This window comes from Pongo pygmaeus, chromosome 22 (genome assembly GCF_028885625.2).
Source record: "Pongo pygmaeus isolate AG05252 chromosome 22, NHGRI_mPonPyg2-v2.0_pri, whole genome shotgun sequence".
NCBI classification, from domain to species: domain Eukaryota; kingdom Metazoa; phylum Chordata; class Mammalia; order Primates; family Hominidae; genus Pongo; species Pongo pygmaeus.
Window position 1 is genome coordinate 30308681 of NC_072395.2, and position 26862 is coordinate 30335542.

At 40.3% G+C, this 26862-nt stretch overlaps 1 protein-coding gene and 1 pseudogene across 2 annotated transcripts in view; one reads left to right on the forward strand and one right to left on the reverse strand.

The window, feature by feature from the left end:
• Positions 1–26862, forward strand: part of CHODL (chondrolectin) — a 461377-nt gene that overhangs the window by 67733 nt on the left and 366782 nt on the right. The window contains exon 2 of one of the 2 annotated variants that reach the window (XM_054468643.2): positions 25275–25447. The gene's annotated coding sequence lies outside the window, so the exon portion shown is untranslated. Of the gene's footprint in view, positions 1–25266; positions 25448–26862 lie in introns of both variants that reach the window. The other variant, XM_054468642.2, reaches the window with a different exon arrangement.
• Positions 5570–5862, reverse strand: LOC129022466 (large ribosomal subunit protein eL37-like; annotated as a pseudogene).

A 26862-nucleotide genomic window follows, 5' to 3' on the forward strand; every position in this document is an offset into this window, starting at 1 on the left:
CTATGAATATAAAAATTATAACCTAAGGATTCCCAGCAGGTTGAATTATTTGCTGAAACACTTACGAACAGCAGGTGTTTAGAGAATATGTGGCATCAAAAGCCATTTTATGTCAGCCAAAGCATTCTTTTCACATGGAGGTATAAAATGCTATCAAGATTCAGATTTAAAAATGCTGAGGCAGTCTGTTATTTTTCTCTCCCATCTCTGTATTTGAGTTTTTTTTTTCATTTTTAGGTTATTTTAGGCATTTTGTCTTTTGTATCTTTTGGTAGTAAACAAAATATTATTTATTTATTATTATTTTTTCTGTAATTCTTTGGACTTAATCACTTGTAGACAAATTAAACATATTCATTATACAATTTTTAGTCAGTAGTTCTCTGATTACTCCCTTTCTGAGGTTAATAGGAATTATAGGCATTACCATTTAATTTAGCACTAAATTATATGATTTTGTCATTTTTTACTATTATTTGTTGTTTATCTTATTTCTTCCCTAAATAATTTTTTTAATGTGTATATATGGGTACGATGGTTAGTTTTATGTGTCACTTTGACTGGGGTACAAGTGCCCTGACATTCAGCTAAACATTATTCTGGGTGTGTCTTTGCAGGTGTTTCTGGGTGAGATTAACCACATTGGTAAACTGAGTCAAGCAGATGACCCTCTCTAATGTGGGTGTGACTCAACCAATCAGTTGAAAACCTGAATACAACAAAAGGTTGAGTAAGAGGGAAGTCCTCCTGCCTGACTGCTTTGAGCTGGAACATTGGCTCTCCCCAGGTCTTGAGCTTGCCAACCTTCAGACTGGAACCAGCACTATTGACTCTCCTGGGTCTCCAGCTTACTGACTGAAGAACTTGGGACATAGCCTCCATAATGAAATGAGTCAATTTCTGAGAGAGAGAGTGAGAGGGAAACTTTCATCCTATTGGTTCTGTTTTTCTGTAGAACTCTGACTAATCCAGTGGATCATGTCTTTGATATTAATTTTGTATATCCATAGCACATAGTAGTACATCATGAGTATGTTAGAAACTTAAAATAGACTTTTAGAAGCAGAGTGTTCCTTGATCAAATGATTCATAAAACTTAAAGTCAGTTACTCTGACATAAAAAGTGACTACATATTTGCTAAATCCTTGAGTGCAGGTACTGTTGCACTTGTTCAGTTTGATATAGGTGGAAATAAAGGCAGTGAGAAATGCAGTATTGATCTTAATTAGGTGGTATGCTGAGTCACTATATTTGAATGAGGAATTGTAATTATAGCACATAATACAGCATGATTTTCATAATAAAAGGTATTATTTAAATGACAGGTTAAACTCATTTACCTTCGTCAAAAGCCCGTGTAGATCTTCTGAAAATTCATAATATTGTAAGTGACAGGAGAAAGGTTCTATTTATCAACACTACCATAAGATTTGTAAACCAGTTAAAGCATGTCATCTTTCCTGCAGCGATTAGTGCTTTTGATCCAAGTCAGGGCATGCATTTAGAGTTGTTTTTCAAATTGTGGTGATGAATATCTTGTCTGATTTCACCTATAACCCTTGAAATGGATATGCAGGAAGACTAATCAAGATAAAAGTTTTAATGCGTTATTATAAAACAGAGTGAAATTATGACTGGTTCATGCTCAGTTTTAACTCCACAGCCTTAGCCTCATTGGGTTGTGTAGTAACCGAATTAATGGATTAAAGTTAGAAAATGTGCCAAACCATAAACCAGACATAAGTAAGCAGAAAACTGCACTGTCATGAGTGGACATCGTTCTAGTCACTTCTGAGTGTGATGGCATGAGTATTCTCACATGAAAGACTATTGTAAACTCTTACATTTATTAAAACCAAACACTTACAAACAGTCTTTACGTGAACATTATAAACACAATTTATAAAAATATATAATGTTTCTTTTCTCTTGAGATGTTTCAGCTGAGAAATCTGAGAAGGTAGAAACATTGAATTGCAAAATGCAACTCTCCTCTAAAATACCTGGTAGTCTAGATTTGCTACTGATCTAATTTTTATACACATTTCAGAAAGTAATTTTTTCCCCAATACTTTGCTGGATTGCCGATAGAAATATTAAAAAAACACACATGCTAATGTTGCCCACTTGATATTGAGCAGCATGATAGAGTTAGACTCCTGAGCTGCAACTTCTAGGTCAAAAGTTGATGCTATTTCAGGGTAGTAAGCACAGCATCCCTGTTGCTAGGAGGAAATGTATTTTCAGCTCTGCTCTCATTAGGTGGGTTTTTGTCCTCTTCAAATATGAGGAAAATAAAATCCTCTTCATCACCTCAACACAGTGGGGACTCAAAGTGCATACTCCCCAAGGGACACAGAGGGCTCAGAATAGAGACAAATGGGGATGACATTTTGCAGATATATTGGAGAACAGTGAAGACAACCACTTTAGCAGAATAACTTTTTTTTTTTCTTTTGAGATAGAGTCTTGTTCTGTCACCCAGGCTGGAATACAGCAGTGTGATCTCAGCTCACTGAAACCTCTGTCTCCTGGGTTCAAGCGAGACGGCCACCTGAGTAGCTGGAATTAAAGGCCCACTTAAGTTTTGCATTTTTATTAGAGACGGGGTTTTACCATGTTGGACAGTCTGGTCTCGAACTCCTGGCCTCAAGTGATCCACTGGCCTCGGCCTCCCACAGTGCTGGGATTACAGGCGTGAGCCACTGCACCCAGCCCAGAGTAACTATTAAGAGTGGATATTAAATGGAACATTGCACAATCTCATGAGCAGATAGTAAGAATGACAACTCTGCTAGAAGGTAGTGACCTTTGGTACGTACCTGTAAAACCTGTAAAACCATGAACAGTGTGTGGCTTTCAACAGAAGAGATGCCACAATTGGATAAAGATAGAGACAGAGAAATTGTATCTGGATTAAACTAAAATAGTGATGATTTTCTGAATCATCCTTGATTAAGGATTTTCACCAAAGACTTATTGAGGAATACTGTAAATTAATATGATAATTTATCTGCATGTATGCCATTTATTGTTTGTATTCCATATATAATTATGATTCATTAACTATATAGTAAAATGTATTAGGTGGATGCAAAAGTAATTGTGGTTTTTGCCATGACTTTCAATGGCAAAAACCCCAATTACTTTTGCACCAACCTATGTGTAATTTTCATTTTCCAGTGCAGATCCATTCGGTCTAAATTAATCCTTTTATCGTCACAAAGTTCTTGAGTTTAAGAGTATTTCACATGTTGTTGTAGGTGACTGGACTGGGAAGACACTACCTGAAAACAGCAGTCTACATCTGGGCCCAGAGGATCCAAATCTGGAAATCAGCTCATTGTCTAGAACGCTACCTTTGCCATACTCGTTTCAGTCTAGGATACTAGACGTATCCATTTTTTTTTAGAGATCATCAGGATTTTTGTAAGACGGCTTCTGGGGGCAGGCGTGGGGCGTGATGAGGAGGTGAACGGGATGACAAAGAATGCCTTTAGAACTTCATTCAAAACACTATACTCTATCACTTACTAAGCATGACTAGTCTTTGTGAGAGTATGCCAGAGGAGAATTCAGACATTTATGATTCCCAACTAAGACCATGAATTTGAAGGAGGCGTGCTTCCTATCCAACTTCAGAAATGGAAGCAAATCAAGTAACAAATATTTTTTATCCCTTTTTATGGGCCCATCACTGAGCTAACTGCAAGGTATACTAAATAGAGACTAACTGTACTCATTACCCTTAAATAATTACTCTAATTACATAAAAATACAAAAGAAAGAATTGTCACAGTCTAAAACATTTCATATTAGCTAGAGAGGCAATGGGAGACAAATTGTAAAAAATTAACTGGTTCTTGAACAAATAGGTTTTATAGAAGAAACATACTTAGTGATGTTCCTTCACGGAAGAGAAGGGCGGGGGAGGGGAATGGGTAGGAGATAGGAGAAGCAAGTCCACAGCACTAACAAACCCATTCCTGGACATCCTTGAGCTTCAGCCCAGCTTTTGCAGGCAGCAGTGACCCTGTATTTCGATTGTTAATGCCATGATACCCCTATATAGAAGAAATTCCATGATTGCTTTCTTAAAACTGTTTCTGATATTCAGTTCCTTCCTAATTTCATTTTACTTTATCCTCTTGGCTATTTGTCCTCCTTGAGAAGAAAGAGTCCGAGAGAGAGAGACATGGTCTTTGGTTTCAAGAATTGCATGTATAATTTTCTGAGCTAGCTTTTCTCAGGAGGAGTTATTCCTTCTGTCTATAAGTGTCCCCAAATCTTTATGAAATAAGATACTAATCGCGGCCAAGATGCTGGTGCTCACGAGCACCTGTATTCTCTTCTTTATCCTGAGCCCCAAGGTAGACCACACTTTCTAGGCTCCCTTGCAGATAGGTGTAGCCATGTGAGAGTTCTGGTAAATGGCAAGCAGAAATGATGGGACCATTTTCAGACTGACACATAGAGAACCTCCCATGTGCAATTCTCTAAGCTCTTGGCTGATTAGAGAGGACTCTGGGATACCAAAAGAGAATGGAGCCTCTGGTGGGAAGGACCCTGGGCCCCTAAACTGTGGGTATAAGACAGAGCCTTCCCTTCCTCCCAGTGCCTCATATTGGACTGTGGTGTGATGTAAGCTACAAATAACTCTGATTGCATTAGCTGAATCTCCAGTTGGTTGCTCATTGATTCATTTAACATATATTATTGGACCACTTCTCATGTTCAATACCATAATCCTATTGATTTTCCAAAGCAATGTCACTATCAATTTAAAGCACACGAATAAATTTATTATAATAGAGCATAGCCATTTTGGACAAATGTTTAAAAAACTTTATTTAGAAGAATTTCAAGGTAACAGTTGTGAGAACAGCACAAAGAACACTTGTATGCTCTTCACCCACATTCACCTACATTTTGTTCCATTGGCTTCATCTCTTGTTCTTTCTTCACGTATACACATATTTTTCATATTTTTCTGAACCTGATCCCTGTCTAAAAACAAGGACACTCACCTACACAACAGCAGTACAGTTGTCAAACTAAAGAAAATTTCTCACATCTATTCAATCCACTGTCTGTATTCCAGTTTATGAATTGACCCCAACCTGTCTTTCATAACATTTTTTTGTCACTTATAGAGTAGCCCAGTCTAGGAGCATGCACTGATTTTAATGGTTGTATCTTTTTAGTCTCCCTTAATCTTTGTCTTTACCTTTAATTTCTGTCTTTACCTTTAATTTCTGTCTTTTATGACATTGACATTTTAAAAGAATACAGTCCTATCTTTCTAATAGAATGTTTTTCATTTTGACTTTGTCTCGTTTGTCATCATTGGAGTTGGGATATGGATTCTTTTTAAAAATATTTTTATTGAAGTACAATAAGCAAACATTTTGAACCAAAACTTTGATAGCTCATTGAACAAGGGTGAGGGATTGAGGTATCCGATTGTAGTTGTTTCATTGCTAGGTTATGAGGTAGATGCCGTTTCTTCTTCTTTTAAAATTTTTTTAAAAACCAGAACATTTATTGCGTGACTAATCATTGAAATTCTTAAGATGAACTGGATGCTGCAACAGTTGTCTTTCTGGGTTTAGGTGTTGTTCCTTCACGGAATCTATGGCTGAATATGCAGTACCCAATTTTTAGGTGCCTCACTTTACTGGTCCCAGTGGTATTTTGTCTTTTAGACTTGACACTCGAGTTATACTTCCTCTTGCACTTGGCAGAGTAGCCACATTTGCCACAGGTCACTTCTGAAGGTGGTAGGCCTTAGACCCACAGCAGGGACACAATGTGTGCATCTTATTGTGGGGCTTTCCAAACTATGACATTCCCTTTGTCATCTCGCTTCTGTGGCTAAGACCAAAGAGCAGTAGATGCAAATTCTTGTTTTCTTTTTAATTTTTCCGTAAGTTATTGGGGTACAGGTGGTGTTTGGTTATATGAGTAAGTTCTTTAGTGAGATTTTGATTCACCCATTACCTGAGTAGTATGCACTGCACCCAATTCGTGGTCTTTTATTCCTCATCCCTTTCTCCCAGTCTTTCTCCCTGAGTCCATCGTGTCATTCTTATGCCATTGCATCATCATAACTTAGCTCCCACATATCAGTGAGAACATACAATGTTTGGTTTTCCATTCCTGAGTTACTTCACTTAGAATAATAGTACTCAATCTCATCCAGGTCTCTGGAAATGCCATTAATTCATTCCTTTTTATGGCTGAGTAGTATTCCACTGTATAAATATACCAAACTTTCTTTATCCGCTAGTTGATTAATAGGCATTTGGGTTGGTTCCACGATTTTGCAATTGCAAATTGTGCGGCTATAAATATGCATGTGCAAGTATCTTTTTTGTATAATGACTTCTTTTCCTCAGGGTAGATATCCAGTAGTGGGATTGCTGGATCAAATGGTAGTTCTACTTTTAGTTCTTTAAGGAATCTCCACACTATTTTCCATGGTGGCTGTGCTATACTTTACATTCCCACTTGCAGTATAGAAGTTCCCTGTTCACCACATCCATACCAACATCTACTGTTTTGTTTTTTTTTCTTTAATGGCCATTCTTGCTGGAGTAAGGTGGTATCCTATTGTGGTTTTGATTTGCGTTTCCCTGATCATTAGTGATATTGAGCATTTTTTCATATATTTGTTGGCCATTTGTATATCTTCTTTTTTTTTTTTTTTTTTTTGAGACAGAGCCTTGCTCTGTCGCCCAGGCTGGAGTGCAGTGGTGCAATCTTGGCTCACTGCAACCTCCGCCTCCCAGGTTCACACCATTCTCCTGCCTCAGCCTCCCGAGTACCTGGGACTACAGGCGCCTGCCACCATGCCCGGCTAAGATTTTGTATTTTTAGTAGAGATGTATTTTAGTAGAGATTTTGTATTTTTAGGTTTTACTGTGTTAGCCAGGATGGTCTCGATCTCCTGACCTCATGATCTGCCCGCCTCAGCCTCTCAAAGTGCTGGGATTACAGGCGTGAGCCACCATGCCCGGCCTGTATATCTTCTTTTGAGAATTGTCTATTCATGTCCTTAGCCCACTTTTTGATGGGACTGTTTGTTTTTCTCTTACTGTTTGAGTTTGTTGCAGATTCTGCATATTAGTCCTTTGTCAGATGTATAGATTGTGAAGAACTTCTCCCACTCTGTGAGTTGTCTATGTACTCTGCTGACTGTTCCTTTTGCTGTGCAAAAGCTCTTCAGTTTAATTAAGTTCCAATTATTTATCTTTGTTTTTATTGCATTTACTTTTGGGTTCTTGGTTATGAAATCCTTGCCTAGGCCAATGTCTAGAAGGGTTTTCCAATGTTATCTTATAGAATTTTTGTAGTTTCATGTTTTAGATTTAAGTCCTTAATCCATCTTGAGTTGAGGATCCAGTTTCATTCTCCTATACATGGCTAGCCAGTTATCCCAGCACCATTTGTTGAAAAGGGTGTCCTTTCCCCACTTTATGTTTTTGTTTGCTTTGTGGAAGGTCAGTTGGCTGTGTTTGAATTTATTTGTGGGTTCTCTATTCTGTTCCATTGGTCTATGTGCCTATTTTTATACAAGTACCATGCTGTTTCAGTGACTATGGGCTTATAGTATAGTTTGAAATCAGGTAGTGTGATACCTCCAGATTTGTTCTTTTTGACTAGTGTTGCTTTGGCTATGAGGGCCTTTTTTGGTTCCATATGAATTTTAGAATTGTTTTTTTCTAATTCTGTGAAGAATGATGGTGGTATTTTGATGGGGATTGTGTTGAATTTGTAAACTGCTTTTGGCAGTATGGTCATTTTCACAATGTTGATTATATCCATCTATGAGCATGGGATATATTTCCATTTGTGTTGTCTATGATTTCTTTCAGCAGTGTTTTGAATTTTTCCTTGTAGAGGTCTTTCACCTCATTGGTTAGGTAGATTCCCAAGTATTTTTTTTTTCAGCTATTGTAAAAGGGGTTGAATTCTTGATTTGATTCTCCACTTGGTTTGTGTTGCTGTATAGAAGAGCTACTGATTTGTGTATGTTAATTTTGTATTCAGAAACTTTGCTGAATTATTTTATCAGTTCTAGGAACTTTCTGGAGGAGTCTTTAATGTTTTCTAGGTAAATGATCATACTGTCAGCAAACAGTGACAGTTTGACTTCCTCTTTACTGATTTGGATGCCCTTTATTTCTTTCTCTTGTCTGATTGCTCTGGCTAGGATTTCCAGTACTGTGTTGAAGAGGAGTGGTGAGTGAGAGTGGACATCCTTGTCTTGTTCCAGTTCTCGGAGGGAATCCTTTCATCTTTTCCCCATTCAGTATTATGTTGGCGGTGGGTTTGTCATAGATGGCTTTTATTACATTTAGGTATGTCCCTTGTATGCTGATTTTGCTGAGAGTTTTAATCATAAAGGGATGCTGGATTTTGTGCAATGCTTTTTCTGCATCTATTGAGATGACTTTGTGATTTCTGTTTTTAATTTTGTTTGTGTGGCATATCACATTTATTGACTTGCGTATGTTAAACCATTCCTGTTTCTCTGGTATGAAACCCACTTGATCATAGTGGATTATCTTTCTGATATGTTGTTGGGTTCAGTTAGCTAGTATTTAGTTAAGGATTTTAACATCTAAGTTCATCAAGGATATTGGTCTGTAGTCTTCTTTTTGGTTATGTCCTTTCCTGGTTTTGGTATTAGGGTTATGCTGGCTTCATAGAATGAATTCGGGTGGGTTCCTTCTTTCTTTATCTTGTGGAATAGTGTCAATAGGATTGGAAACAACTCTTCTTTGAGTGTCTGGTAGAATTCTGCTGTGAATCCGTCTGGTCCTGGACTTTTTTGTGTTGGTAATTTTTTAATTACCGTTTCAATCTCACTACTTGTTATTGGTCTGTTCAGGGTATCTAATTCTTCCTGATTTAAGCTAGGGGGTTGTATTTTTTTCAGGATTATCCATCTCTTCTAGGTTTTCTAGTTTATGTGCGTAAGGGTGTTCATAGTAGCCTTGAATAATCTTTTGTATTTCTGTGGTGTCTGTTGTAATATCTCCTGTTTTGTTTCTTAATGAGGTTATTTGGATTTTCTTTCTTCTTTTCTTGGGTTAATCTTGCTAATGGTCTATCAATTTTATTTATCTTTTCAAGGAAGCAGCTTTTTGTTTCATTTATCTTTTGATATTGTTTCTGTTTGTTTCAATTTCATTTAGCTCTGCTCTGATCTTGGTTGTTTCCTTTTCTGCTGGGGTTGGGTTTGGGTTTGGTTTGTTCTTGTTTCTCTTGTTCCTTGAGGTATGGCCTTAGAGTGTCAGTTTGTACTCTTTCAGTCTTTTTGATGTAGGCATATAGGGCTATGAACTTTCCTCTTAGCACTGCCTTTGCCGTATCCCAGAGGTTTTGATAGGTTGTGTCATTATTGTTTTTCAGTTTGAAGAATTTTTTAATTTCCATTTTGATTTTGTTTTTGACCCAAAGTTCATTCGGGAGCAGGTTATTTAATTTCCATGTATTTGCATGGTTTCAAAAGTTCCTTTTGGAGTTGATTTCCAATTTTATATAAGCATTGGTGGTTCAGTGGTAGAATTCTCACCTGCCAATTTTATTACACCGTGGTCTGAGACAGTGACTGATAAAATTTCAAGTTTCTTAATTTTACTGAGGCTCCTTTTTTGGCCTATCATACAGTCTATCTTGGAGAAAGTTCCATGCGCTATTGAATAGAATGTGTATTCTGCAGTTGTTGGATGAAATGTTCTGTATATATCTGTTAAGTCCATTTGTTCCAAGATAAAGTTTAAATCCATTGTTTCTTTGTTGACTTCCTGGCTTGATGCCCTGTCTAGTGCTGTCATTGGAGTATTGAAGTCCCCCACTATTATTGTGTTGCTTTATATCTCATTTCCTAGGTCTATTAGTAATTGTTTTATAAATTTGGGAGCTCCAGTGTTAGGTGCATATATGTTTAGGCTTGTGATATTTTCCCGTTGGACAAGGCCTTTTACCATTATACAATGTCCCTCTTTGTCACTTTTAATTGCTGTTGCTTTAAAGTTTGTTTTGTCTGATATAAGAATAGCTACCCCTACTTGCTTTTGTTGTTCATTTGCATGAAATGCCTTTTTCACCCCTTTAATTTAAGTTTATGTGAGTCCTTATGTCAGGCGAGTCTCTTGAAGGCAGCAGATGGTTGGTGAGTTCTTATCCATTCTGCAGTTCTGTATCTTTTAAGTGGAGCATTTAGGCCATTTACACTCAATGTTAGTATTGAGATGTGAGGTACCATTGCTTTCATCTTGCTATTTGTTGCCTTTGTACCTTGCTTTTTGTTTTTGCTTTTCAACTTGTATTTTTGTTTTATAGGTCCTGTGTGATTTATGCTTTAAAGAGGTTCTGTTTTGATGTGTTTCCACGATTCATTTCAAGATTTAGAGCTCCTTTTAGCAGTTCTTGTAGTGGTGGCTTGAAAGTGGCAAATTCTCTCAGCATTTGTTTGTCTGAAAAAGACTGTATCTTTCCTTCATATATGATGCTTAGTTTTGCTGGATACAAGATTCTTGGCTGATAATTGTTTTGCTTGAGGAGGCTGAAGATAGGGCCCCAACCCCTTCTAGCTTTTAGGGTTTCTGCTGAGAAATCTGCTGTTAATCTGATGGGTTTTCCTTTATAGGTTACCTGGTGCTTCTGTCTCACAGCTCTTAAGATTCTTTCCTTTGTCTTAACTTTAGATAACCTGATGACAATGAGCCTAGGTGATGATCTTTTTGTGATGAAGTTCCCAAGTGTTCTTTGTGCTTCTTGTATTTTGATGTCTAGATCTCTAGCAAGGCTGGGGATGTTTTCCCTGATTATTCCCCCAAATATGTTTTCTAAACTTTTAAATTTCTTGTCTTCCTTAGGAACAGCAACTATTCTTAGGTTTGGTTGTTTAACATAATCCCAAACTTCTTGGAGGCTTTGTTCATATTTTCTTATTCTTTTTTCTTTGGATTTGGTTAATTCAAAGACCTTATTTTCGAGCTCTGAAGTTCAGAGCATTTTGCATTTCTATAAGTGTATCCAATGTTTCCTGAATTTTTTATTGTTTTTTCTTTATGCTATCTAGTTCCTTGGATATGTCTCCCTTCACTTCTTTCACTCGCGTCCATGTGAAGAGACCACCAAACAGGCTTTGTGTGAGCAACAAGGCTGTTTATTTCACCTGGGTGCAGGCGGGCTGAGTCCGAAAAGAGAGTCAGCGAAGGGAGATGGGGTGGGGCTGTTTGATAAGATTTGGGTAGGTAAAGGAAAATTACAGTCAAAGGGGGGTTGTTCTCTGGCGGGCAGGAGTGGGGATCACAAGGTGCTCAGTGGGGGAGCTTTTGAGCCAGATGAGCCAGGAGAAGGAATTTCACAAGATAATGTCATCAGCTAAGGCAAGAACAGGCCATTTTCACTTCTTTTGTGGTGGAATGTCATCAGTTAAGGCAGGAACTGGCCATCTGGATGTGTACGTGAAGGTCAAAGGGGATATGATGGCTTAGCTTGGGCTCAGAGGCCTGACAAATTCTTTTATCAGTTTTTGAATTTCCTTGCATTGGTCTTTCCCTTTCTCTGGTGCCTCCCTGATTAGCTTAATAACTAATCTCCTGAATTCTTTTTCATGTAAATCAGGGATTTCTTCTTGGTTTGGATCCATGGCTGGTAAACTAATGTGATTTTTTAGGGGTGTTAAAGAGCCTTGTTTTGTCATATTACCAGAGTTGATTTTGTGGTTCCTTCTCTTTTGGGTAGGCTCTGTCAGAGGGAAGATCTAGGGCTGAAGGCTGTTGTTCAGATTCTTTTGTCCCACAGGGTGTTCCCTCGATGTAGTACTCTCCCCCTTTTCCTATGCACGTGGCTTCCTGTGAGCCAATCTGCAATGATTGCTGTCTTTCTTTTGTGTCTAGCCAGCCAGTGAGGCTACAGGGCTCCGGGCTGGTACTGGGGGTTGTCTGCACAGAGTCCTGTGATGTGAACTGTTTATGGGTCTCTCAGCCGTGGATCCCAGCACCTGTTCCGGTGGAGGTAGCAGGGGTGTGAAATGGACTCTGTGAGGGTTCTTAGCCTTGGTGGTTTAATGGTCTATTTTTGTGCTGGTTGGCCTCCTGCCAGGAGGTGGCGCTTTCCAGAGAGCATCAGCTGTGGTATTGTGGAGAGGAACTGGCAGTGGCTGCGGCCCTAGAACCCCCAAGATTATATGTCCTTTGTCTTCTGCTACCAGGGTGGGTCGGGAAGGGCCATCAGGTTTGGGTGGGGCTAGGGGTGTCTGAGTTCAGACTCTCTTTGTGTGGGTCTTGCTGCAACTGCTGTGGGGGATGGACATGACGTTCCCATGTCAATGGGGTTGTGTACCTAGGAGAATTATGGCTGCCTCTGCTGAGTCATGCAGGTTGTCAGGGAAGTTGGGGAAAGCTGGCAGTCACAGGCCTCACCAGCTCCCATGCAAACTGAAGGGTCAGTCTCACTCCTACCATTGCCGCCCCAAACAGCCTTGAGTCTGTTTCCAGGTGGTGGGTAAGCTGAGCTTGAGAACTTGCCCCAGGCTACCCACCTCCCAGCTGGGAACGAAAAGGGCTTGGTGCTTCCCCCACCTGTGGAGCATGCGCATGGGATTCATGCCCTCCCCCCAGTTCTGGCCAGGAGGCTTCTCACATGGTTCCAATTGTTAAAAAATTCAGCTGGAGATTTCCTTCTCCCAGTGGCGTTTTTCCCCCGCTCCTCTGGCTGCCTTCCTGATGATCCCTGTAGTCCCAGGCAGGAATGGCCTGCTTGGGGACCCAGCGAGCTCCCAAGGCCTTTCCTGCTGCTTCTTCTATCCCTGTATTTTGCTTGGCTCTCTAAATTGACTCAGCTCCAGGTAAGGTTGGAAACTTCTCCCACAAACAGACTTTCAGTTTCTCCAGTGGGGGCGTGTGTTCGGGAGAGGAGGGTCTCCCTTTCCCACTTTTGCAGTTGGGGCACTCACAGTATTTGAGGTATCTCCCAGGTCCCGCAGGAGCAGTCGGCTTCCTTCAGAGGATCTGTGGGTCCTCTCGGTATTTCTGGTTTGTTCTTGTAGTCGATCTGGGGCTAAAATTCACAGTGCCAGCCTCACCATGCTGCTCTGTCGGAGTCAAAGCTACAACCTAGTCCTGCCTCCCGTCTGCCATGATGTCCTCATTTTCTCAGTAGATGCAATTTCGAACAGCAATAACAACATTGTAGTTTCTTACAACAAGCGTAAATGATTGTACTTTTGGGCAGCGGAAATTTTATGTAAAATGAGGAAATGGGTGGTTTCCAGCCTGCTTGTCTCTTGGTGGTGACTTGCAGCTTTCAGCATTTAGAATCTCTTGCTACTCATTGCTTTCAGGATGCCACAGACCCTCTTTTGTCTGGAGAAATGTATGTGATAACCTGGCACTCACGCCTTGGTGTCTAGGTAGGTATATTAACCTACCAAGGATGTATGCATTTTAGAGATGTTATCTGGAAATATCAGTTCATGACTCAGAGCATGTTTTTCCAACTGCGGCATTTCTAGGATACAGCATCTGGACAGGGAAAATGTTTCTGGGCAGTGGAGTGGTTAATTTTTTTTTTTTTTTTTTGAGGCGAGTCTCGCTGTGTCACCCAGGCTGGAGTGCAGTGGCGCGATCTCGGCTCACTGCAGGCTCCGCCTCCCGGGTTCACGCCATTCTCCTGCCTCAGCCTCCCGAGTAGCTGGGACTACAGGCGCCCGCCACCACGCCTGGCTAATTTTTTGTATTTTTAGTAGAGACGGGGTTTCACCGTGTCAGCCAGGATGGTCTCAGTCTCCTGACCTTATGATCCGCCCGCCTCAGCCTCCCAAAGTGCTGGGATTAAAGGTGTTAGCCACCGTGCCCGGCCTGGAGTGGTTAATTTTATGTGTCAACTTGTCTGGGCTGTAGTACTCAGTTACGTAACCAAACACCAATCCAGGTGTCACTGTGAAGGTATTTCGTAGATGCAATTAATATCTACGGTTGGTTGATTTTAAGTAAAAGATACTAACTTTCATAACGTGGGTGGGCCTCATGCCATCAGAGGAAGTCCTTCAGAGCAAAAAACAGGTTTCACTGAAAAGAAAATCTGCCTGAAGACCATAGCATCCCCTCCTGCCTGCATTTCCAGCCTGCTTGTCTGTCTCTACAAGTTTCAGACTTGCCAGCCCACATAATTTCATAAGCCAATTCCTTAGAATAAATCTTTTAATGTACACACTCACACACACACATCCAAATGCTTCTATGTCTCTGGAGAATCCTGACGGATATATAAACAACTGCACAGGCAGGCAGTTGTTTTTGTATTCCTCGAATCATGCCTCACTGTGGTCATTACTAGCACAACGCTTTGAATATGAGAAGTGGTTAAATAATATATATTAAACGGATCAATGAGTAACTAACTGGAGATTAACCTAATATGAAAGTTAGTATTGAGGCTTTAAAGTAAAAAATAAATTTTAGCCTTGTGATCATATTTCTCCCTAATATTGAAATCCTTTAAATAGAACAGTCATGGTTTTTTAGTCTTAAGAAATACATTGTGCAAGTTTTTTTTTTTTCTCTACGTAAACTTGAAGTAATGTTGCTATCTGGGACTCGTATGGTTTCCTGTTTATCATCAAGTAATGATAGAGGTTTGCTCTTAATTCTGTATTGAGTAAATACATGTCCCATATAAAATTTTTTGCTGCCCTCTGGTGGATATAGTTCAATAAATAAGCATTATACAATTATATATCAAATTCCATATATTAAGCAGTTTCTCATTTGGGTATGTTCCCAAAGTTCCTTTCTAAGTTTGGAAATTGGAATGCATTTTTCACATCAGAAGAGAGGTTAGTATTGAGATCTGCTTATAAATCCCTGTTATAATAAATGGTACTTAAAATATGGCACAAAAAATAGTGTAGAGCCTAACAAGTAGGTAGTTGCAATGATTTCATGAGGAAATGCATTGCAAGTGATCACTTGGGAACCCAGTTAGCCACCTCCTCTGCTGTGTGGCCTTGATTACTGAGCAAGGTGAAGTGGAATTTCCTGGATCCCATCCCTGGGGGTGCTTCTGTGGCCTGCCATGGGGTGTGTGTATTGGGAGGTGGGGGTGGGAGGATGGTGAAGGACAGAATCGAAAGCTTTCCAGGAATGGGGTGAGGCTTGGGGGTATAGTGAAAGGGACTGAGGCAGAGCATTGCCCAGAGGAACAGAAGTAGCTGAGTTTGAAAGAAATGAAAGATCTGGAAATAAAATACATATGGGACTGAAGGGACAAGAGTGACACTAAAGATAGGCAGAGAGGAGTGAAGAACAGTGGTAAAGAGTGTCCTGCACCCGCTCACAAGAGCCGATTGTTAAATTTTCAAGAATTTTGTGAGCCAGTTGTTAAACACAGACATTATTAAAAACTAAGTCAAGGCCGGCCAAAGTGCCTCACACCTATAATCCCAGAGCTTTGGAAGGCCAAAGTGGGATGATTGCCTGAGGTCAGGAGTTTGAGACCAGCCTGGACAACATAGTGAGGCCCCTGTCTCTACAAAAAATAAAAATAAAAATAAATTAGCTGGGCATGATAGTGCATGCCTGCAGTCTCAGCTGCTTGGGAAGCTGAGGTGGGAGGATCACGTGAGCCCAGGAGTTCAGGCTGCAGTGAGCTATGATTGCGCCACTACACTCCAGCCTGGGCAAAAGAGCAAGGCCCTGTCTCAAAAATATTAGTCGTATAAACTTACAATGAAGTAAATTGTCTTTAAAACTAAACTAATATGTACTCAAGACTCACCACTTCCTAAGTATTTTACTATTTAGTAAAGTCACCTATTGAGATGATTTACATGTTTTGCATTCATATGATGGGAATATTCCACAATGATGTGCTGTCCAGCATCTCTCCCCAGCTCTGCATTCTGAGATATCAGTAACTTGTTGTTGGTTACAGTGTGAATACTTTTGCCAGGAAAACTGAAAAATGCTACAAATCAAATCAGCTCGCCTCTATCCCCAAGAGCTGAATGTTAAACAGTTGCCAGCATTCCACTGGGTAAGGACATCTCTTCAGTAACAAAAGAAGGTTTTCTTTCTTTTTTAAAAAATAGTTTCACTACCTGTGCTAGATTGGTGTTCTAGTTCATTTATTCATTAAATAAAAAATATTATTTTTTGATTTTCTACTTGTTAGGAGATAATTTTCCATGGGTTTCTTATGTTTCTGCATACCTTATAAGAAAGGCACAGATTGCCCTTTGTCCCAGAAAATCTTTTCAGTGATGTTCATACAGTGAATGGCCTTGGAAGCTAGGGGTTGGGTCTCCCTTTGGAGCAAAGGGCAGACATGCTTGCTGCCCATTATAAAATTTTTGCATCCCCTAAACTCAGCATTCCTCTTCTGTATCACAACCCACTGTGTATTCAGTTATCTTTCGGTTCTTTTGTGTCACCCTGTAGACTTGGGGCTTGAGATACTGTCCCCAAAATGCCAAAATCCTGGCTATTGCTATTGTTGTGATTAATAAGCTGTTCTTCTCTGACCCTGAGTCTCCTGTCTTCTACTGGCATCAATGAAACTGTAGCAGGCAAACTTGTTGGCTTGTGAGTAGGGCAAAATTCAGTCCCTTCCCAGTTCTTAACAGTATTATGTGTCAGGCAGTGAGCGAGGAACTGAAATGCAGAGGGGAGTATGGCAAAAAGATCCTTGTGGAGCTCAATATGTCTTGTAGGATTATAAACAAAAAGCATTAAAAATAAATGATGAATATTTAAAATTTATATTAGGATAAGAATTAAGAAAGAGTAGAACAGTGGTGCGATAGAGTAATGGAGCCGTCTAGAGGGAAATCTGCAAGAGTTGTTGGGGAAGGTCTCTCTGGTAGGTGGTTAAGCCAGGAGAAAGAAGTTACGGCTGAAGAGTGAAGAGAGGGAGTATGTAAAATAGTAAAGGAGGCTAGCCAGGTGCGAAGGCTCTTACTTGTAATCCCAGCACTTTGGGAGGCCAAAGGCAGGAGGATGGCTTGAGCCCAGGTGTTACAGACCAGCCTGGGTAACATAGTGAGACCCTCTCTCTACAAAAAAAAAAAAAAAGGAGTCATGAAGTAGCATTTTTTGGTTGATTAATAAAGGGGATTTTTTTTTTATGGGAAAAGGTATGTTTTCTTCCATTTTCCTCTTTTCATTAAGGTAAATAAGTGGGAGGGGAGGTCTCCAGATTGTGATAGAAATGGCAGGAGATTGCACTTTTCCTTCATTGGAATCACATGAAATTCCAAATATTGTATAAAGACTTGTGATTTGAGGAAATCCCTGGAAATAATACTTGGGGGCTGAATAAGAGTAGTATTAGTACAGACGGTGGAAGGCAGCGAGGAGGACAGAAAACGTGGCTGTAGTGAGAGGAATGAAATGACTGTCTTTGTACCCGCCCTGCGCAGTACTCCTAAGGTGAGAGCTGATGAACTGGGGATGGATTGCCTGGAGTTTTAAAGTTTTCTTTCAGCGTTAGGTAGCAAAATCCGCGGAGTATGATTCCAACAAACAATTGAGAGAGTGAAGTGAAGCTACCTAAAGGACAGAGAAAAAGGGTTTTGAGACTCAGTTCCTGACTCTTGATTGCTCTATGACCTTTCTGCTATCTTTATTAGATATGGCACTTTCTTATAAGAGGTTGCTGTAACTACCTTACTGAAGATCTGAGATGAGAAAGCAAAGGCAGAACAGTAAACTATAAAACTCCCCTTCTTACATCTTCCACCAATGTGGCGTTTGAGTACTTCTGTGAGTTTTTAGAAATATGGGTTAGAAGTTACACTCAAGGCAATTTAAAAGTAATATTTTTGACACTTCTAGAAGTTACACTCTAGCCAATTTAAAAATAATATTTTTAGGTTGGGTACGGTGGCTCATGCCCGTAATCCCAGCACTCTGGGAGGCCGAGGTGGGCAGATCACTTGAGTCAGGAGTTCGAGACCAGCCTGGCCAACATGGTGAAACCTCGTCTCTAGTAAAAATACAAAAAAAAAAAAGAGAAAAAAAAATACATATGTATATATATTACTTGGGCGTGGTGGCGGATGCCTGTAATCCCAGCTACTCCGGAGGCTGAGGCAGGAGAATTGCTTGAACCTGGGAGGCAGAGGTTGCAGTGAGCTGAGATTGTGCCACTGCACTCCAGCCTGGGTGACACAGCGAGACTCTGTCTCAAAAAAAAAAATTTTTTTATACTTCAGTATTTTTATTGACATAAATGGATATTGTATAACGTCTGTTCTAGATGCAATCTGTAAGTTGGTTTTATTTGCTTTTTTCTTTTAGTACCAGGTATTAGATAACCTAAAGGTATGCACAAAGTTTTGTCCTTGGATAATATAGTGCCGGCCGCTGGGTTTATCGGTTTTCACTGTAAAATGCCAACAAAAAACAATCTAGAAAACATCCAAATTATTTCGCTGTGAAATTTTGTTAAAATGAATATATTGCTATAATCACATACCCTTACATTTTACCAAGCACTTAACGTAGTCCTATAAGAATGCCCAGAAGTAGTTGTTGATATACTGGTTTTTTTTTTTTTTTGCAGATGAAAAAGCAGGATCAGAGTGGTAGCGTGAGCTGCTTCAAGTCACATAGTAACTAGCCAATGTCTTAAATGAGCCCCTGGAGCATCTACACGGTGTTCTGTGATCAAAGGCCTCAGGGAGTTTTTACAGATTTCCTTTCTGTTGCTTCCCTTTTTGTTTATGAGCCTATCCTTGCTGCACGCCTCGATTCTCAGTGTGGGTTTTCTTGCTGGCCCAGGCTTCTTCTACTCATAGCCTGAATGGAAGTCCCAGCACCAGTTCCTGCCCTGTGTGTAAAGCAGGGTCATTTCCTGTCTGAATAAAATTTGCTGGTGGTTTTGCATATCTTAAAGTTTTGGAAAATGTATCCAAAGAGAATGCTCTTTTTTTTTGAGATTGAGCCATCAGAAACACTGGTCCCAGCATCATTTAATTTAACAACCTATTGGAGAGAAGGATAAAACACATCCATTCATATTCAAGGAAATCAGACCTAAATGTATCTACTTCTTAAAAAAATTCGAAGATATTGTCTTTAAAATAATAACCCAGCTGGGCGTAGCGGCTCATGCCTGTGATCCCAGCACTTTGGGAGGTCGAGGCGGGCAGATCACGAGGTCAGGAGATCGAGACCATCCTGGCTAACACGGTGAAACCCCGTCTCTACTAAAAATACAAAAAATTAGCTGGGCATGGTGGTGGGCGCCTGTAGTCCCAGCTACTCAGGAGGCTGAGGCAGGAGAATGGTGTGAACCCGGGGGGCGGAGCTTGCAGTGAGCCGAGATTGTGCCACTGCACTCCAGCCTGGGCGACAGAGCGAGACTCTCAAAAAAAAAAAAAAAAAAAAGGAAAAGAAATGGGCAGATGCTACAAGCCCATCCCCCCACCACATCCGGGAGAGCTGTTGTTAAACATTTACCAGCACCCCACTGGATCTATGCCTCCCCTCCCAGGTGGAGCCTGGAGAAATAGACGGACTGCTGAGGACCCAGTGACTTCTTATATACCACATCAAGTGTAAAATTTGCGGTGTGATGCATCCAGGAGGATAGGCTTCTGTCATCCTTTTAGGGTTCCTGCCTGTCTCTTTGTACTCTGAGGAGGAGTAGAACAATTTCTCATATATCTAAGAGCAGCACAGAGTGGGAGAGTATCTCAGACAACACTGGTAATTGACCTGAAGCCTCACAGTGGTATGCGAGAGCAGATCAGTTTTTCTGAGCTCCTTGAAATGGGCATAGCAGTGATTCAATATGACCAAGTTTGAAGATTCCTGAGGTTGAGGCCAAATGATGTGTCAGCAACCTGTGTGGTTTAGGTTAGGATTTGGATAAAGCAAGTGTGAGTCACCAACCCTGGGTGCAACATTTAATGGTGTGCCAAAAAACTCAATATTCTATTTTATTTATTTAGTTAGTTTTAAAAATTTTTATTTTTATTTCAGTAGTTTTTGGAATACAGGTGGTTTTGGTTACATGAATAAATTCTTTAGTGGTGATTTCTGAGATTTTAGTGCATCTGTCACCCGAGCAGCCTACACTGGACCCAATATGTAGTGCTTTATCCCTTATCCCCCTCCCAACCGGCTCCCACCCCAGTCTCCAGGGTCTGTTATATCATTCTTTTTTTTTTTTTGAGATGGAGTCTCGCTCTGACGCCCAGGTTGGAGTGCAGTGGCGCGATCTCAGCTCACTGCAAGCTATGCCTCCTGGGTTCACACCATTCTCCTGCCTCAGCCTCCCGAGTAGCTGGGACTACAGGCGTCTGCCACCATGCCCGGCTAATTTTTTGTATTTTTAGTAGAGACGGGGTTTCACCGTGTTAGCGAGGATGGTCTCCATCTCCTGACCTCGTGATCCGCCCGCCTTGGCCTCCCAAAGTGCTGGGATTACAGGCGTGAGCCACCGTGCCCGGCCTGTTATATCATTCTTATGCCTTTGTGTTATCATATCTTAGCTTCCACTTATAAGTGAGAATATACCGTATTTGGTTCTCCATTCCTGAAAACTCAATATTTTAATGCCGTATTTGAAATATCAAAATTAAGCAAAAGTACATTATGAATAAAATATTAATATATTAAGTAAAGCCAGTATTGGTATCAGTGAGTTTTTCTTCTGCCTCAGGCTGTGATGGACTACAGGGGGTACTGTTACTCATCCTGCTTCACTTGTTGTTGATCCTGCTTCACTCCTCTCATCCTGGTCTAGGGGAGGGAGTTGGCTGGATCAGGGGTGGGAGGCAGGGTGCCTTGAATAGCTTGCAATTTAGTTCCTGAATGGGAGTTTGAAATGGACAGGCAATGTATTGAATTTCAGAAAAATAAAGCTGTAATTCTTGCACATGTGACTTGTAGGCTCAGATTTGAACTTCCTGCACATGAGTTTGGCTTCAAGTTATTCTTGCATCTATAATGAAATAATTTATAAACGTTATTTTTTATCTTCATGTGGGATTAAATATTTGGTTACTTGTTGGTAACAGCTGTAGTCAGGGATGACTTATAGAAATCATGTTGCCATTTTCTTAGATGGCTTCAAATCTGTAGGGATATCTGTATGTATGTATATATCTCTGTCTATATATATTCTGAACTTCATTACAGTGTGCCATCTTTTCTAGTGCTAATATTAGAGTCGTTGGTATATAGTTCTCAAGATCCTTCCAGTGATTTATCAAAAATGACAGAAAAATATTTTGACCAACAATTTCATAAATTCACCCTTGACTTACTTTCTAATGTCTTGGGTAATGTCAGCTTTCATCTCATCTCCTAGCCTCTGCCATTTCCAATAAAAATAAAACAAAAATAGCTAACATTTTATCAGTCTGACTATGCACCAGAAACTTTGGAAATTGCATTACATGCATTATCTTATTTACTATGACAGCTCTATGAGAGATGGATGATTAAAATGTCTATTTACAGATGAAGAAACTGTACCTTAAGGTAGTCACAGGACTGGTAAATGGCAAACTCAAACCTCTGTCTGCCTGGTTCCAAAGCTTGTTCATATACTCACTGTGCCAAACCACAAAATCCAATGTTCTTAATACCTCAAGATGAGGTCCACTGATCCCCTTACCCCAAGTGGCAACAGTGTTTTCCCTTTTCTTAGAGCTAGAATCTTGTGTAGCATCTGCAGTTTACAGGGGCTGTATTATCTCTGTTTATTCCTAGAACATAATGATTGATGAAGTATTAAGACTATGTTTCTTTATGAAAAATAACTGCGAAAATAATGTCAACAGATAGTACTGGTGATGGAATTGAACAGAAAATTTAGCACAAGATGGAAAATTTATAAAACAAATGACAGACCATGTTGATATTTGTGAATTGGATCAGTATTCTTTTATTTACAAATGACAGAAAACCTTCTCAAGCAAGATCGTGGGAGCTGGGCTGGTGGCTTTGTGAGGGTGGACTGGGATCTGGATTTGGAGTGGAAGGAAGCACTCATGATGTGAGGATGTGAAGGCCACCTTAGCTAAGACCAGAACAGGGAGTCGTCTAAAGGTCAGGGTTTTAGGGCAAGAGTGAGACTGCAGAAAGAAAACAAGACAGCTGTACAGTAATGGAGGTCAGTCCATTCAGGCTGCTGTAACAAAACACCAGAAACCAGGGGGTTTACAAAAGCACACATTTATTTCTCATGGTTCTGGAGACTGGAGAGTTCAAGATCAAGGTGTCAGCTGTGTTTGGTGAGGGCCCGCTTCTTTAATGATGGTATCTCCTCACCCTCCTCTCACATGGCAGAAGAGTAATGGGTCTCTCTAGGGCCTCTTTTATAAGGGCACTAATCCCAAACATGGGGGCTTCACTTGCATGGTCTAATCACTTCTCAAATGCTTGAGTCACCAGAAACACCAAGGCATGATCAGAGGGCTGGAACTTTCACCTTAACACTCAACCTATAGGAAGAGGGGCTGAACTTGAGTTCAGTCACCAATGGTCAGTGATTTAATCAATCATGCCTACATAGTGAAACCTTCATAACAGACCCTAAACAATGGTATTAGAAGAACTTTCTGGCTGGTGTACACATTGAGGTGCTGGGACGGAGGTTGGCCTGGAGGAAGCATGGAAACTCTGTGCTCCTCAGCCCTCTATACCTCGCTCTATGCATAGGGCAAATAGACATATCACAATATTACAGATGTGCAGAGTGTTTTCTGATTCCAGGTTGGAGCCTGACTTACACACTGTGCTGCTCATCTTTGATCTTCATGGGCCTATAATCTAATACTACTTTAGTAATACATATATAGGACAACAAGAACATTTAGCACAACCATTCTCTTCAAGTGCCGTATTTTGGAGAGCTTCAATTCCAAAGCAAAAGTTGTGTATCAAATTTTACAGTTAAAAAAAAAAAAAGAATGAGGTTTTGGTAAAGGCAGGAAGATAAATTGAGAATACACCTGTGGGAGGGGTTGAAAGTAGGTGTAAGACAAGTGGCCTGCACATTTTGGTGTGAGGAGGGGAAGGAGCAGGTAGAGAGGGTGGGTGGGTCATTGACTGAATGGCCCAGTGGTGGCATCATCAGGTGAGGCACATATATGAGGAGGAGAGGAAAGTTCTTCCTAAGGGGCAAGTAAAGAGAAGGTGAATAAAAGGAAGGGTAATTTTTGAGAATGGTGCAGTGGAGAGGAAACAGGAAAAAAAATTGAGGAAGATTTCTCCCATTTAATGAAGTACTTCAGTATGTCTAATTGGAACTATACATTATTAGTGGAAGTCTTTGAAAAGAATTCCTCAGCAAAGCCCAAGGTAGTTTAAGAATTTAATCTCTGTTTTCCCTCTTTCACTCATGGATATGCTTATGTATTATTATCAAGTGGACCAGTTGATTCTCTAGTTGGTTTTGTTGTGACATAAAATACCTTTTTAAGTGATCTTTTTACGTGGTAAATATGGTACTTTATAGATTTTTGAAACCTCAGCGTTTTCTCTCCTGATATTTGCCTTCATCCTTTTTCCCATTCCTCTCCTCAAGAAGCTGTGCTGTTCTGTGGTCATTTCCTATAGAGGAATGTGGAGCATGAAGGTTTGGTGAAAACATATTTGTTTCCATTCTTTCTCAGGCTTTCCTTTTCCAGAATGCTAAGCCTCAAAGATAATAAAAAGCCAGAATTGAGGTTTTGAGGAGGTTAAAGCTTTTCCAGGCAGAGAGAAAAATTCAGATGAATTTGTGAAATTTGTGAGTAAAGGGATCTATGCCTTGCTCCCTAGGAATAACACTGGAGAGATGAGAAGATCCCATCTGCCTCTGTTGCCTGGATGAATCCTGACTTACCTGCTGTGTTGCCTGTCTTTGAGCTTATAAACCTATAATCTAACAATGCTTTAGTCATTAGATATATACATTCCTGTATATAAGACTATTAAGAACACTTAACCATTCTCCTTAAGTGTCATATTTGGGAAGAAATGACCGCATGGCATGTCTAGGTACCCGGCACACCTTAGACAATCATACAGATGTTCTGTACCCCCAGCATGGTATGAATGTAGAGTGAGTCTTAATTGCCAGTAGTCTCCCAGAAGCAGCAGAGATTGTGTTGGACCTGAAGGAGCCATGCAGACAGGGATGAGGCATGTCTCCTTCAGAGGAGGCAATGGGTATACCAGTCAGTGTGTGTCTCCAGGCTCAGATTACACACAGAGCCAGATGGTCTCCTTCTGATGCTTGGATACCGCAAATAGCCCCAGAACTTAAACACAACCTCAGAGGAAAGTGGCAAGGGAGCCCAAATTAACCAAGATTAAGAAAAAGAACCTTATTTTTTTTTCCAGTTTATATCCAGATTGTCTCCAAGTCATTTATTACAAATTCATCTTTTTTTCAACTGATCGAAAACAATATCACATGATATATTAAAAATTATTTTATATATTTAGGTCTATATTTGGACTTTCTTTTCTATCCCAGTGAATTATTTATCTATTTTTGAACAGGCACTGTATTTTCTTAATGTCATAGCTTTATAATGTATTTTATGACTTGTAGAGCTACTTCCTCCTTGTTACTCTTCTTTTTTAGATTTTTAAAAATAATTTTTGCTTATATTTTTATAGAAACTTTAAGATTGGCTTCAGTAGTTCAAATTATTGCTAGTATTTTTACTAGAATCAATTTAAAATTATGAATTAATGGAGGTTTCCAGCTTTATCATGTTGATTTTTCCTATTCAGAAACATGGTATGCTTTTTTTATTTGTTCATATCTATTTTTGTTGTTGTTGTCCATTACTAGTGTTACATAGTTTCTTCACATACATTTTGCACATTTCTTATTAGGTTTCCTGTGTATAAGTCAGAGTCCCAGCAAGAAAGGTATAGCAAATATTCCAATGGGCTAATGGAGGGGAGTTTGATGAAGGGATTATTTTCAAAGGTGAGGAAAGGATTAAGGAGACTCAACAAGGGACGGTGTAAAGGCTAATTTAGTTGTACACTTGGCTGGATTAAGTAATACCCAGAGAGCTAGTAAAGCATTATTTCTGGGTCTATGAGGGCGATTTTGGAAAAGATTCACATTTGAGCCAGCAGACTGCGTAAGGAAGATCCACTCTCACTGAATGTGAGTGAGCACCATCCAATCAGCTGAGGGCCCAGATAGAACAAAAAGGCAGAAGAAAATCAGATTCACTCTCTCTTTTCTGGAGCTGAAACAACTTTCTTTTCCTGCCATAGGACATCAGGACCCCAGGTTCTCTGGTCTTGGGACTCTGAGACTTGCACCAGCAATCCTGCCCAGACTCTCAGGCCTTTGGACTCAGACTGAGCTACTTCGCTGGCTTTCCTGGTTCTCCAGCTTGAAGATGGCAGATCGTGGGACTTCTCAGCCTCCATAATTGAGTGAGCCAATTCCCTAGTAAGTTCCCTCTCATGTATTTATTTCTATATCCATATACTATTCATTCTGTTTCTCTGAAAAACCCTGAAGAACACGGCAGTAAAATATCCTGGGGCTAGCGACCGCAGAGAGTAGCAAGAAGGTGGAAGGAGTGTACCAGACTCTGGAGGGGGCACTTGGAAGAGATTCACGCCTTACCCAAGGGGGGGCCATCTGTAGAGGGATGCAGACAACCCAGGGAAGGGCACACACTGATCTTGCTCTTCTCTTGCCATCTGATTACCTGGCAGTGCCTTCTATTGGCCAAACCCAACAGAAGCCAGAGAAGAAAGGTGACCATTGATGTGGTTCACAAATGTCAATCTGCTGGGACACAGAGAAGAGTAAAGAGTAGATCTACAGGGGGTAAATGAGTGATATTTAGCACACTGCATATTTTATCTTTTTGTTAACAGTGTAAAAATGAAGTCTTTTGTTGTCTCTCTCTGTTATGCGTGTGTGTGTGTGTGTGTGTGTGTGTGTGTGTGTGTGTGGTTCTGCCATCCTTGAAGCCAAACTCTAAAGGAGATGATTAACAATTAGACAAGTAGTTATAATAAATGTGCTACTATATGGGAAATAAAAGATCTCATGAAAGTTTTAGTAGGTAAACCTTGTGAAGTCTGTGGAGTCATAAATGGCTCCTGAAACAAGAGAGGTTTAAATAGATATCCTGAGGATAAGGAAGGTGTTAGGCAGATGGAGAGGCTGATGCTGGTGGGGTATGGCAAAGAGAAACTGGGGGTGGGGGGGGTTTCAAGTTTGATGAGGGGTTTAAATATTTTATTTCATTTATTTTATTTTTTACTGTTTACTTGCTGTCTGACCTTGGGTGAATTACCGAACTTTTGTGTGCCACAATTTTTCCATCTGTAAAGTAGTTATTATACTGTATTAGTCCGTTTTCACACTGCTGATAAAGACATACCTGAGACTGGGCAATTTACAAAAGAAAGAGATTTAATGGACTTACAGTTTCACATGGCGGGGGGTGAGGGGCTCACAATCATGGCGGAAGGCAAGGAGGAGCAAGTCACGTCTTACATGGATGGCAACAGGCAAAGAAAGAGCTTGTGTAGGGAAACTCCCATTTTTAAAAACATCAAATCTCTTGAGATTCAGATCTGCTCCCATAATTTAGTCACCTCCCCCCTGGTTCCTCCTATGACACATGGGAATTGTGGGAGTTACAATTTAAGAGATATGGGTGGGGACACAGACAAACCATATCATTCCACCCCAGCCCCTCCCAAATCTCATGTCCTCACATTTTAAAATCAATCATGCCTTCCCAACAGTCCCCCAAAGGCTTAAATCATTTCAGCATTAACTCAGAAGTCTACAGTCCAAAATCTTATCTGCGGTAAGGCAAGTCACTTCTGCCTATGAGCCTG